General features: G+C 35.0%; 1 pseudogene; it reads left to right on the top strand.

The window, feature by feature from the left end:
- The first annotated feature begins 7,160 nt into the window (after positions 1 to 7,160).
- Positions 7,161 to 10,820, top strand: LOC142641227 (G-type lectin S-receptor-like serine/threonine-protein kinase At4g27290; annotated as a pseudogene).
- The last annotated feature ends 201 nt before the right edge of the window (positions 10,821 to 11,021 follow it).

Genomic DNA, 11,021 nt, shown 5'->3' with positions numbered 1-11,021 from the left:
TATAATCTTTACACAACCCCAATTTTAGCCCAACAACATATTTATAATATTAAATTATTTTCCCTCAAAAATAAAAAAGTAATGAGGTGATAAAATCAAAGTATTAAAGAATAATAAAAACTGATGGGTAAAGGTGATAAAATCAAAGAATCAAAACCCTGTATTTTTATTGTTTTCGCAAGTTCCAATCTTTTCTATCTTTTTTACTTTTCAAGTCCTTATCTCTTATACCAATACACCTATTCAAAAATCTATCCACAATCCGCAACTTTCTCCCTCGCTCTCTTTGTCACAGTTCACAACCTTCACCAGTAAGTGCACATGAATTATCCTTATCTCTTCTTCCTTCTCTCTCTCTCTCTCTCTCTCTCTCTCTCTCTCTGAAGGCCACATGAAGTAGAAGAATGGAGGCCGGCGACATGATGGCGGCCCGTTTTGTTTTATCACTTTATGTTATGGGTTTTGTATTTTGGGGCTTTTGGTAGATGAGGTTTGAGGTCTCTGTTTATGGAGATGATGAATTTGGTGGGGATTGTTGCTTGTAATGAAGGAGATAACAAGAAATGAGAGATTTTGTATTGTGGGGGCCATAGATGGATTTGGGGTTTTTAGAGAGAGAGAGAGAGTCAAGCGTAGCAATAAAGAGCTACTTTAATTGCTGGTGGTGGCAACCATGATGTTCAACAATGGCTCGCAATGGCGGTGCAGCAGCTAAGTTTTTTTTTTTTTTTTTGAGAGAGAGAGAGAGAGAGAGAGAGAGTTTTAATTTATAGCGTCTGCTTTTGATGATAGCTCTTTATCATGAATGGCTCGCAATGGCAGTGCAGCAGCTAAGTTTTTTTTGTGAGAGAGAGAGAGAGAGAGTTAGCGTTTGCTTTTGATGATAGCTCTTTATCATCAGACCAAGACACCAATTAGTTTTTGGTGTAGACAATGATTTAACCCTTACTAAGTTTAGTTGTTGAGAAAATCAGTGAAACTGAAGTAAAAATTGAGAGCTTTTTTTTTTTCTTTTTTTCTTTTTTATATCCCAAATATGAGGGCAGAAGTGATTTTTTATTAGAGACTTTATCAGTGCTTTACGTTTTTTTTTTTTTTTTTGAGAAACACACACACACACACATATATAAGGGAAGAGGGATTTACAATTGAGAGAGTTTCAACAAAGTGATTTACATGTACCACTCCAATTTCAAGAGGATGGGTGATCATGTGTATGGTTAGAAAATCATTCACTTCAAAAGCAAAAATTGATATTGGTTTCTTTTTCTTATTTTGTTTTTTTTTTCTTTAATTGATAAATATATTATATAACATATTACTTTGACAAAAATATATAATTTTTATTTGATTATTTATTTATTTTTTGCATTCAATGATTTTTCTATAATTTTTAATAATCTATTAGTAACTTTTTATCTTAATGATTATACTTACTGCGCAATTTATTATTTGATTATTTACTTCCCCCTCTCACATGTATAGTGGATTCTACCATGTATTAATTAGTGTGACCTATTATTATGTAAAAAGGGAGAGCACACATTTATTATACTCTGAGAGTACTGAAGAAGAATTAATTATATAAATATAAAAAATTAAAGCATAACTATAGATAAGTAATAGAGATGGGTTCAAGTTACACCTGGTGTAACTCTACAAAAGTTACACCTTTTTTAAGCCATAGATTTCCTAAAGATCTAACGGTCAAAAAAATAGCATTAAATGCTAATTGATTTACACATTATTCACTTAATTAATAACAGTTTTGTTTCTCTCTCCATACTTATTGTTTAAAACTTCTCTAGTTTCTCATAAATCTCTCTCACAAAACACACATTCGTAAACATGGCTGCCCTTTATGAAAACACCTAAATCAGATCTCACACATGACTCTCCCAAGGTGGTTGCAGTGGACGACACGCCCTAGTTCTGGGCTCTTTACAGTAAAAAAAAAAAAAAAGAAGAAAAAAAAAAAAAAAAACTAGTCAATTGATTTAGATGGTTTACCTTTCCGTCAAGGTGTCAACTAGGGGTGAAGCTAGGGAGTAAGGGGTTTCATTTGCCCCCAGCCCCACCAAAATTTCCGTATACATTAATGTTCTCTCTATCTTTTGTTATCTATTTTTGATGTGTTATTTTGTATATATTTCTTTTATATATCAGTCAAGTTTCAATGAAAGAAAATCTTATGAAGAACGTCTTCATTATCCTGTAATGGTTTTTCATAAAGAGCAGCCATGTTTGTGTATGTGTGTTTTGTGAGAGAGATTTATGAGAAACTAGAAAAGTTTTAAACAATAAGTATGGAGAGAGAAACAAAACTACTATTAATTAAGTGAATAATGTGTAAATCAATTAGCATTTAATGCTTTTTTTTTACCGTCAGATCTTTAGGAAATCTATGGCTTAAAAAATGTGTAACTCTTGTAAAGTTACACCAGGTGTAACTCGTGTAAAGTTACACCAGGTGTAACTTGAACCCATCTCTAAGTAATATATGCATTTATTTCATTGGCTAATTCAATGAACTAATACTTTGATATAAATACAAACTTTGTTGAGGTAGAAGTCTAATTAAAGAATATCTTATTACCACCGCTCACCCATGGTGTGGTGGTCACTCTACAAGTATAAATGCTTGTGGGGTGTGGGGGGCAAGGGCCAGGGTTCAAGTCTCCAAGAGGGAGTTTCACACATATATACACTTAGATTAGGCTAGAGTAGAAATTCTATCTTGTATATAAAAAAAAATCTCATTAAATATGACACATGACAGAACCTCTAACTCTCCTACGTATATGAGGTTTCTGCTTTTATAGATATAGTGATTTTCTTTTTCTTTTTCCCTTTCTTCCATTCTAAACTCAAATCCTTGAAATCACCTTAAGATTGAAATTGCCTCAAATAACTTCCAAAGCTAATTGATCTGCCTCCAAAACCTCTTAAATCACCAAAATATCCTTCAAAATGATCAAAAAATATCCTCAAAATCTTGAAAATGACTAAAATATACTTATAACCTTTGAAATCACCAAAATAACCCTAAAAACCACACACACAAGATAATAGAAACTATTGTTGAAATACCCTCGGAGCCTCTCAAGTGCTCCCTAATACCATCAAAATGTTTGAAATATCCTTAAAACCTCTAATGATTAAAAATACCCCTAAAATTTTCAAATTGAGCACCCAAAAAAAAAAAAACCATTAAAAATTCAAATTGGCAAAATAATTGAACTTACAAAATGACCAAAATTACCTTGAAATTTCCAAAATTCCTCAAAATTTCCAATAATATTGAATATCCATGAAATCATAAAAAATGATTAAAATATGTATAAACCATCAAAGTGATGAAAACATCTTCGAAATGACCATGATATGAGTCAAAACTTGGGAATTGCCCCAAACTTTTAAATTTTGGCAGATAATTAACTTTCAAAATCCTCAAAGCAACCCACAATCTGTAGAATAGCAAAAACTTCAATAGTGTTGCAAGTATAGTGATGCTTATAGTGCACTAGTTGTAATGGATCATGTTATCTCTTTTATAATTCCTTAATTTTTATATATTGTTAGGATTGCATGGACATTTTGATCATTTTGAAGGTTTCATGAGTATTTTCAGGAGATATTTTGATCATTTTGTATAATTCTAAGGTAGTTTTGATCATGTAAGTGATTTTGTATTTTGCAATAAATGGATGGGGTGGATGATGAATACAAACTAACTATTTATTTAAATAAATAATTATATACCCAACCTATTCCATCCAAAGCCTTTATCCCTTCCTGCCATTTTGACACCCCTAGTTTAAACTTTAAACCATCAATTTTTATTTTTATTTTTTTGAAAAACGTAAACCATGAATTTTGTACCGAGCATTCATGCTTTTAACAAAGACAACCAGAATAGAACCATTGTTCTTCGTGGCTTCACGTCGGGTGCTTTCTCATGGTAACTAACAAATCATGTAATTCAGCTCAAAATCCATAAACATTGTCCTCTACCACTAAAGTGAGAGTTAATTTTATGAAAATCTCTAAGATATCTTAGACGTTGAAGTATTCCTTATAAGATAGATTTATATGGCATCTTACCTTTAAGGAGCTTCATCATCATCTTCTTCTGTTCTTTTTAATACTATTAGGCTATAATGTCTCTTATACGATGATGACTATAAGTTCATTGACAAGTAGGTGCGGCCAAGGAGGGAGAAAAAATCCAAATTTCTCCTGAAAAGTCCAACATGAATTCAAATCCGAGAAAACTGCAATCCGTGGAAAGAGCCTTGTGATTGTGAACATTAATAATTGGTTGTTTCATAGTTCCATTGAAAGGAAAAAAAAAAAAAAAATTGACTGAGGTGTCGGGTCATACACGCTAATTTGATTTTTTGGTTTTGTGGAGATAGGATGGGGAATCTAACGTCGGTTTTAGTGTCTACACATCTTTAGTCGTGGGTGGAGACAAACATGTGTAGTGCGCAAAGAAAGACTAAGACTTTTAAGCAAGATAATTTCAAGAAGAAAAGGAAAATCTAACCACTTAGGTTTATACTTTTATACATTTTTTTTAAAGTAGGTTACAATTTAAGTCTTACATCTATCATTTATACTTGCTGAAATGTCTTTTCTTTTTCTTTTTCTTTTTTAGTTATTTATTTATTTTTTATAGTAACAAAAATCATTATGTTTCACATTATCACTCATAGGCCAGGTTACGGAGATGAAAAGTCAAAAGGCACAGCGAAAATGGGCAAATGCCCATTTCGTGCAAAAAAAAAAAAAAGGGCAAATGCCCCCTTTCCCAAACTAATTAGGGAAATGTCTCTCTTTTGAAACTCGATTTTCTCAAAATCGAGTTAAAAAAAAAATTCTACAGCCCTATAGTGACGTTTTAAGGACCTATAGTGGCGTTTTGTAATTCGAGCTCTATGAACTCGAGTTCCATGCAAGTTTTTTTTATTTTTATTTTTTTTTTTTACCTATAACTCGATTTCATGAAACTCGAGTTCCAAAACACTACTATAGGCTCCTTAAAACATCGCTACAGGGTTTAACTTGATTTTGAGAAAATCAAGTTTCAAAATAGGGGTATTTCCCTAATTAGTTTGGGAAATGGTGCATAAAGCTGTTTTTCTTGCACAAAAAGGGAATTTGCCCATTTTGGCCCAATAGGCACCCATTTTGGTCCAAAAGGCACCCATTCCGTATGATTTATGGATTAGTCTTCGGGAAATATTTGATGACTATCTTATGTTATGCTCTTTCTCGTTCAACATGTCATTATGTATGTAATGCTTGAATTTAAACATGCTCACCATGTGATGTTATAGAAATTGAACTCTAATCTAATGCATGATCATATAGCTAGATACATGATAATATTAATCAATTCACATTATCGGCAATCAATATGCTATTCATGCTCAATCATAAAAATTTAACAGAGTTCAGGTTTATACCTGCATGCACAACCTCTTTCAAATGGCAAAATGAATTGATTAATTATGAATCACTTGTTGTATTTCTCCTCTTTGGATTGATCCACTAGTCTTCCACTTGAGTATTTTAGGAAATTGTGCATGTTGAAATGCAAGAGTTATATAGTTATACCATGATTGGTGAAACATAAAATATAACACTTTATGCTCCACTAATCATAACTTGTCATATATTTATTTGACCTTTTTTATTGAATAAACAAAATTTGAAATTAAAAAAAATGTCATACTACAATTGATAAAAAATAAAATGGACAGTAGTAAGTAATGTGGGACTCGACTTCGTTAGGCCTCACCCATCACCACTCAAAGGAGAGTTGTCCCCAGCTCTAATACTATTTGTAGGACCTACACACAACTGGCATAATATTTTTTTGCTTTGGGAATCCCGTGGACACTTCATGGTTTTGTTCTTCCTCACATGACAAAACCTTGTGGGAAAAGGCCTTGTGCCAATTAGTAAGGCATCCCCTTTTGAACCAAGCTTGGGACACTCAATTAAGCGATGTGGGGATGGGTGAGGCGTAACGAAGGTCAAGCATACCAAGACTTTTGTTTTTCTTGATCCTATTCTACCGTGCATGTTATTTTTACTTCTTTTGGAAGAGGACGTACATGAGCATAAAAGTATAATAAATCCTGGAAGAATTTGTTGGTCGCATCTGTTGTGCTTGTTAGAGCATCCGTAGCAGATGTTGCAAATGTGCCAAATGCCAAATATTTGGCACATTTGGCACACCAAACACAAAAACGGAGCATTGTCAAATGTGTCAAATGTGCCATATTTATGCAACAGTGAACAATACCATTGCATTTTTGCCACGGTATGGACGGATATGGCAAATGAGTTTATTATTTTTTATTGACTTTTCTCTCTCCTCTCAGTTATTTAATTGATTTTTTTTCTCTCCTCACAATCTGTCTCTCACTCTCTCTCTCCTAACCGGTCTCTCTCTCCCTCTTCAGATCAAATCAGCTCCTCCCTCAACCTCAAACGTCTCTCTCTCTTTGCACCTTAAATCAAACCCAAAAATCTTCCCTGCCGATCTCGATCTCGCCGCCTCACTTTTCAATCCTCGCCGCCGATCTCGCCAGTCCTCACCTCTAATCTCGCCGCCTCATTCTCCACAGCTCACCACCAATCTCGCCGCCTCATGCTCCAGTGCTCGCCACCGACATCCACAGCCCTCACTGCCGACCTTCAAATCGTTGTTTGAATTTGGGTCAGTTTGAGTTTTTTTTTTTTTTTCCTCCCCTTTTTTTGAGGTTTTTGGATTTGAAATTTGCTGGTATTGTTGGTGGTGTTGCTGTTGATGTTGTTGGTTTGTTGGTGTTGTTGGTGTTGGATTGTTGGTGTTGTTGTTGTCGATGTTGTTGCTGTTGTTGATCGGCATTGATGTAGTTGCTGTCGTTGATGATAATAGGTAGATAATAGGTAGAGATAATATATTATTTTATTGTGTAGTAAATATTAATTTAATGTATAGAATTGAATTTTACAACATCTGATAAATGGGATGGTGTAAAATGATGTGGTAAAATAATAAAGTAGAGTTTTGGTGTTGCAAAATGACTTTTTTTTGCAATATCTGTTGTGGATGCTCTTACCGTTTTTAATAATAGGACGGACCTCAAAGAATGTGAAACTCAATGGAAGGCATTAAAATTATCTTTTTGTTCTCTCTTTTATTATCACTTCTAGGAGTTCCCACGGCACTAGATACTATAACTCCAACACTTTCAATTAGCGACGGTGAAAGTGAAACTATAGTATCAGCTGGTGGAAGCTATGAGCTGGGGTTTTTCAGCCCCGGAAATTCAAATAGCCGGTATTTGGGAATATGGTATAAGAAAATTTCTACTACTTCAAGGACAATTGTATGGGTTGCCAACAGAGAAGTTCCCCTAACAGATACTTCAGGAGTTCTAACCATTACCCACCCAGGAATTTAGTCCTCATCAATGGCACAAGTGGTATTGTTTGGTTATCCAATACAACAAGAACTAGAAACAGTCCGGCTGGACAGCTTTTGGAATCAGGAAATCTTGTTGTGAAAGATGGCAATAATGAGAACTCGGATAGCTTCGTGTGGCAGAGTTTTGATTATCCATGTGACACCTTACTACCAGGCATGAAATTTGGAAGAAATCTAATAACCGGTCTTGATAGGTTTTTATCATCTTGGAAAAACACAGACGATCCTTCTCCAGGTGAGTTTACACTACGCTTAAGTTTTCATGGATTTCCACAGGCATTTGTCATAAAGGGACACAGAGTGATTTACAGACTAGCGCTATGGAATGGTTCTGGTGTTGTGGGGATTATTCCTTGGGCTCTATCCACTCCAGATAAAGGAAATGAATTTGTGATGAATGATAATGACGTATATTACTACTTTTCGAAACCAAATAGCGGGCTTTCGCAAGAATTGTTCTAAACCCGTCAGGCATTTTACAAGCCTATCCGTGGAATGATCCATTTGATTGGCGGATTTACATAACGGTACCAGTAGATCAATGTGATTCTTATAACTTATGTGGTGCATATGCTATATGCAATATGAAGATCGCACCCACATGCACATGCTTGGAGGGATTTATACCCAAATTTCCAAAGAATTGGAATGTGCTAGACTGGACTGAAGGCTGTATTAGAAGCATTCCTTTGGCCTGCAATAATAGTGATGGCTTTAGGAAGTACACTGGGCTGAAGCTTCCAGACACATTCTCCTCCTGGTAATAATAAGACCATGAGCCTCGAGGACTGTGAGGGACTTTGTTTGAAAACTGCTCTTGTGTGGGATATGCAATTTCAAATTTTAGCGGGGGAGGAAGTGGCTGCTTGTTATGGTTTGGTGGCCTAATTGATATGAGAATAATCGCAGACAGTTTGCCTGACGCTTTTATACGGGCGGCGGCTTCAGAACTTGGTATGTACTAGCCTTTGATTCTTGCTTTACAAAATTATAGAATATTTTGAGAGTATAATAAAAGTATGCTGCAGTGGGTCATAGGATCTAATCTTGTGAACGTACTTATATCATTAGTAGTTTTTCATTCTGTGCTATGTTTACCAACTCTTTTATATATTCCAGATCAAATTAAGAAGAAAATGCACTCTAGAGAAAAGAGAAAAAGCGTAATCATAGACAGCTCTGTCATACCATTCACAGGAATGGTAATTCTAGGACTCATCGTGTGTATACTCAAGAAGAAAGTTCGAAAACAAGGTAAAAGAACCTAACATGGCTTAGTATTACAGTTGTGTTAACAAGAAATAGCCAATGAGAACCCTACAAAAAATTTTTGCTAACTACGAAGAATGCATCAGATAATTAGGTGACCTGGTTGGTTGTTTGGTTCTGAATGCATGACAAGTCCATCTCTTAATTTTCAGGAGGTAGAAAAAGAGGTTGCAGAATGGATAACATCAACGAGGAAGGGGAGGAGGATCTGGAATTGCCCGTATTTGACTTGACTTTAATAGTTAATGCCACTCATAACTTTTCAAATGACAACAAGCTGGGAGAATGTGGTTTTGGACCTGTTTACAGGGTAACATAATTATATGCCAGTTAAGATGAGCCATCTTATAATACAAAATATCATAACTTCTGTTAATAATGGTTCTTCTTAGGGCACATTGATGGAGGGGCAAGAAATAGCAGTGAAAAGGCTTTCAAACAATTCAGGGCAAGGAGTTGTGGAGTTCAAGAATGAAGTTCAATTAATAGCCAAACTTCAACATTGGAATCTTGTAAAACTCCTTGGGTTTTGCATTCAAGGAGATGAAAAAATGTTGATTTATGAATTCATGCCCAACAAAAGCTTAGACTTCTTTATTTTTGGTTTGAAACTCCTTGCACATTCTTTTTCTAGTCTTATCATTCTCTTTTAAAAGGATTCAGTCGGACACGAAACTAACATAAATGAAAATTTATCAGATAAAACATGAAGCAAATTGCTAACTTGGCATATGCGCATGAATATTGTTGGTGGATTTGCTCGAGGGCTGCTTTATCTTCATCAGGACTCTAGACTACGGATTATCCATAGAGATATTAAAGCTAGCAACATTTTGTTAGATAAGGATATGAACCCAAAAATTTCAGACTTTGGCATGGCCAGAACATTTTGGGGAGATCAAACTGAGGCAAATACTGAAAAAATTGTTGGGACGTAGTAAGTATGCCATTTCTTGTTTCATGATTTATTTTGCCTTGTCTGAAAACTCAATTTAACTTGAACTTGATTTCACTTGCAGTGGTTTCATATCTTCTGAATACGCAGTCGAAGGGCTCTTCTCAATCAAATTTGATGTCTTTAGTTTTGGTGTCATAGTATTAGAGATAGTAAGTGGAAAGAAGAACAGGGGATTTTATCACGCAAACCACACCCACAACCTTCTTGGACATGTAAGAATAAAGAAATTTTACTAAATAACCATAAACTTCTTGGACGTGTATGATTAAGAAAGAAATTTGACTATGTAGCAAGTTAATTAACATGTGGTAAAAGTTGAAGTTGCTCTTCACTTAGAACCTGAGTTGTATTTCCATTTTGAAGTAAAGTAAGATGCTAGTAATTAAAAAATTGGACTGCTTTAGTAAATTTGACAACCTCTAACAAAGATAATTATAATGCCCCCTCATGCCATGATCTTTAGCTCTCTCAAAAATCTGACAAATCAGAGATGACTCTTAACTACAACTCTGCAACCGACAATTTTTTTTGTGTTTTAGGCATGGAGACTATGGATTGAAGAGAGACCTCTAGAGCTATTGGATGAAGTGCTAAATGACTCCTTCACTTTGTCAGAGGCATTACGATGCATTCACGTGGATCTATTATGTGCGCAACAACAGCCCAGTGATAGGCCAGACATGTCATCCGTGGTCCTAATGCTAGGGAGTGAGAGTTTATTGCCTTCACCAAAGCAGCCAGGTTTTTATACAGAAAGGAATCTGCCTGAAGCAGATTCTTGTTCTGCAAACGAAGTGAGCTTTTCATCATTGGCGGCACGGTAGATTAGCCACTACAAAAAAAAGGAGAGGGTTTTCTTTTGAATAAAGCGACAAGATAAAGAATTATGCAGGTAAGTTAATTGTAAAGTTGTCACCTCTTTGCCCTGCCTACTAGTTCCCCACAGTGTAAGTTTGATATGAGATTAAATGTTTGAATAATCATCTATTGCACCCTCTACATTATTTATATTGCAAGGCAGATCAGTATTCTAGTAATAATGAATAGAGAAATGGAGGACTTGTCTTTTGTTTATATTTATGTACGGTTGTGGTTGGATTGGGACTGTTAAGGTGATGAACAGGTGTATGCTGCTTGATGACTAATTTGTGGTAAATTTGTGCTAAACTTTAACAGGACATGTCATTAAATACCAACTAGTGTATTTGTTTCGCTCTTAAACGCATGCAATTTATGGGTATCTAATAATAATATCCTACAATCCATCTGGCATGTTTTAGGCGTGAGGGTTTTTTTTAGGCTTCAAAG

Source organism: Castanea sativa, chromosome 6 (genome assembly GCF_040712315.1).
Source record: "Castanea sativa cultivar Marrone di Chiusa Pesio chromosome 6, ASM4071231v1".
Lineage (NCBI taxonomy): Eukaryota > Viridiplantae > Streptophyta > Magnoliopsida > Fagales > Fagaceae > Castanea > Castanea sativa.
The sequence above is the reverse complement of the archived record's forward strand: the minus strand, read 5'-3'. Positions and strand labels throughout refer to the sequence as shown.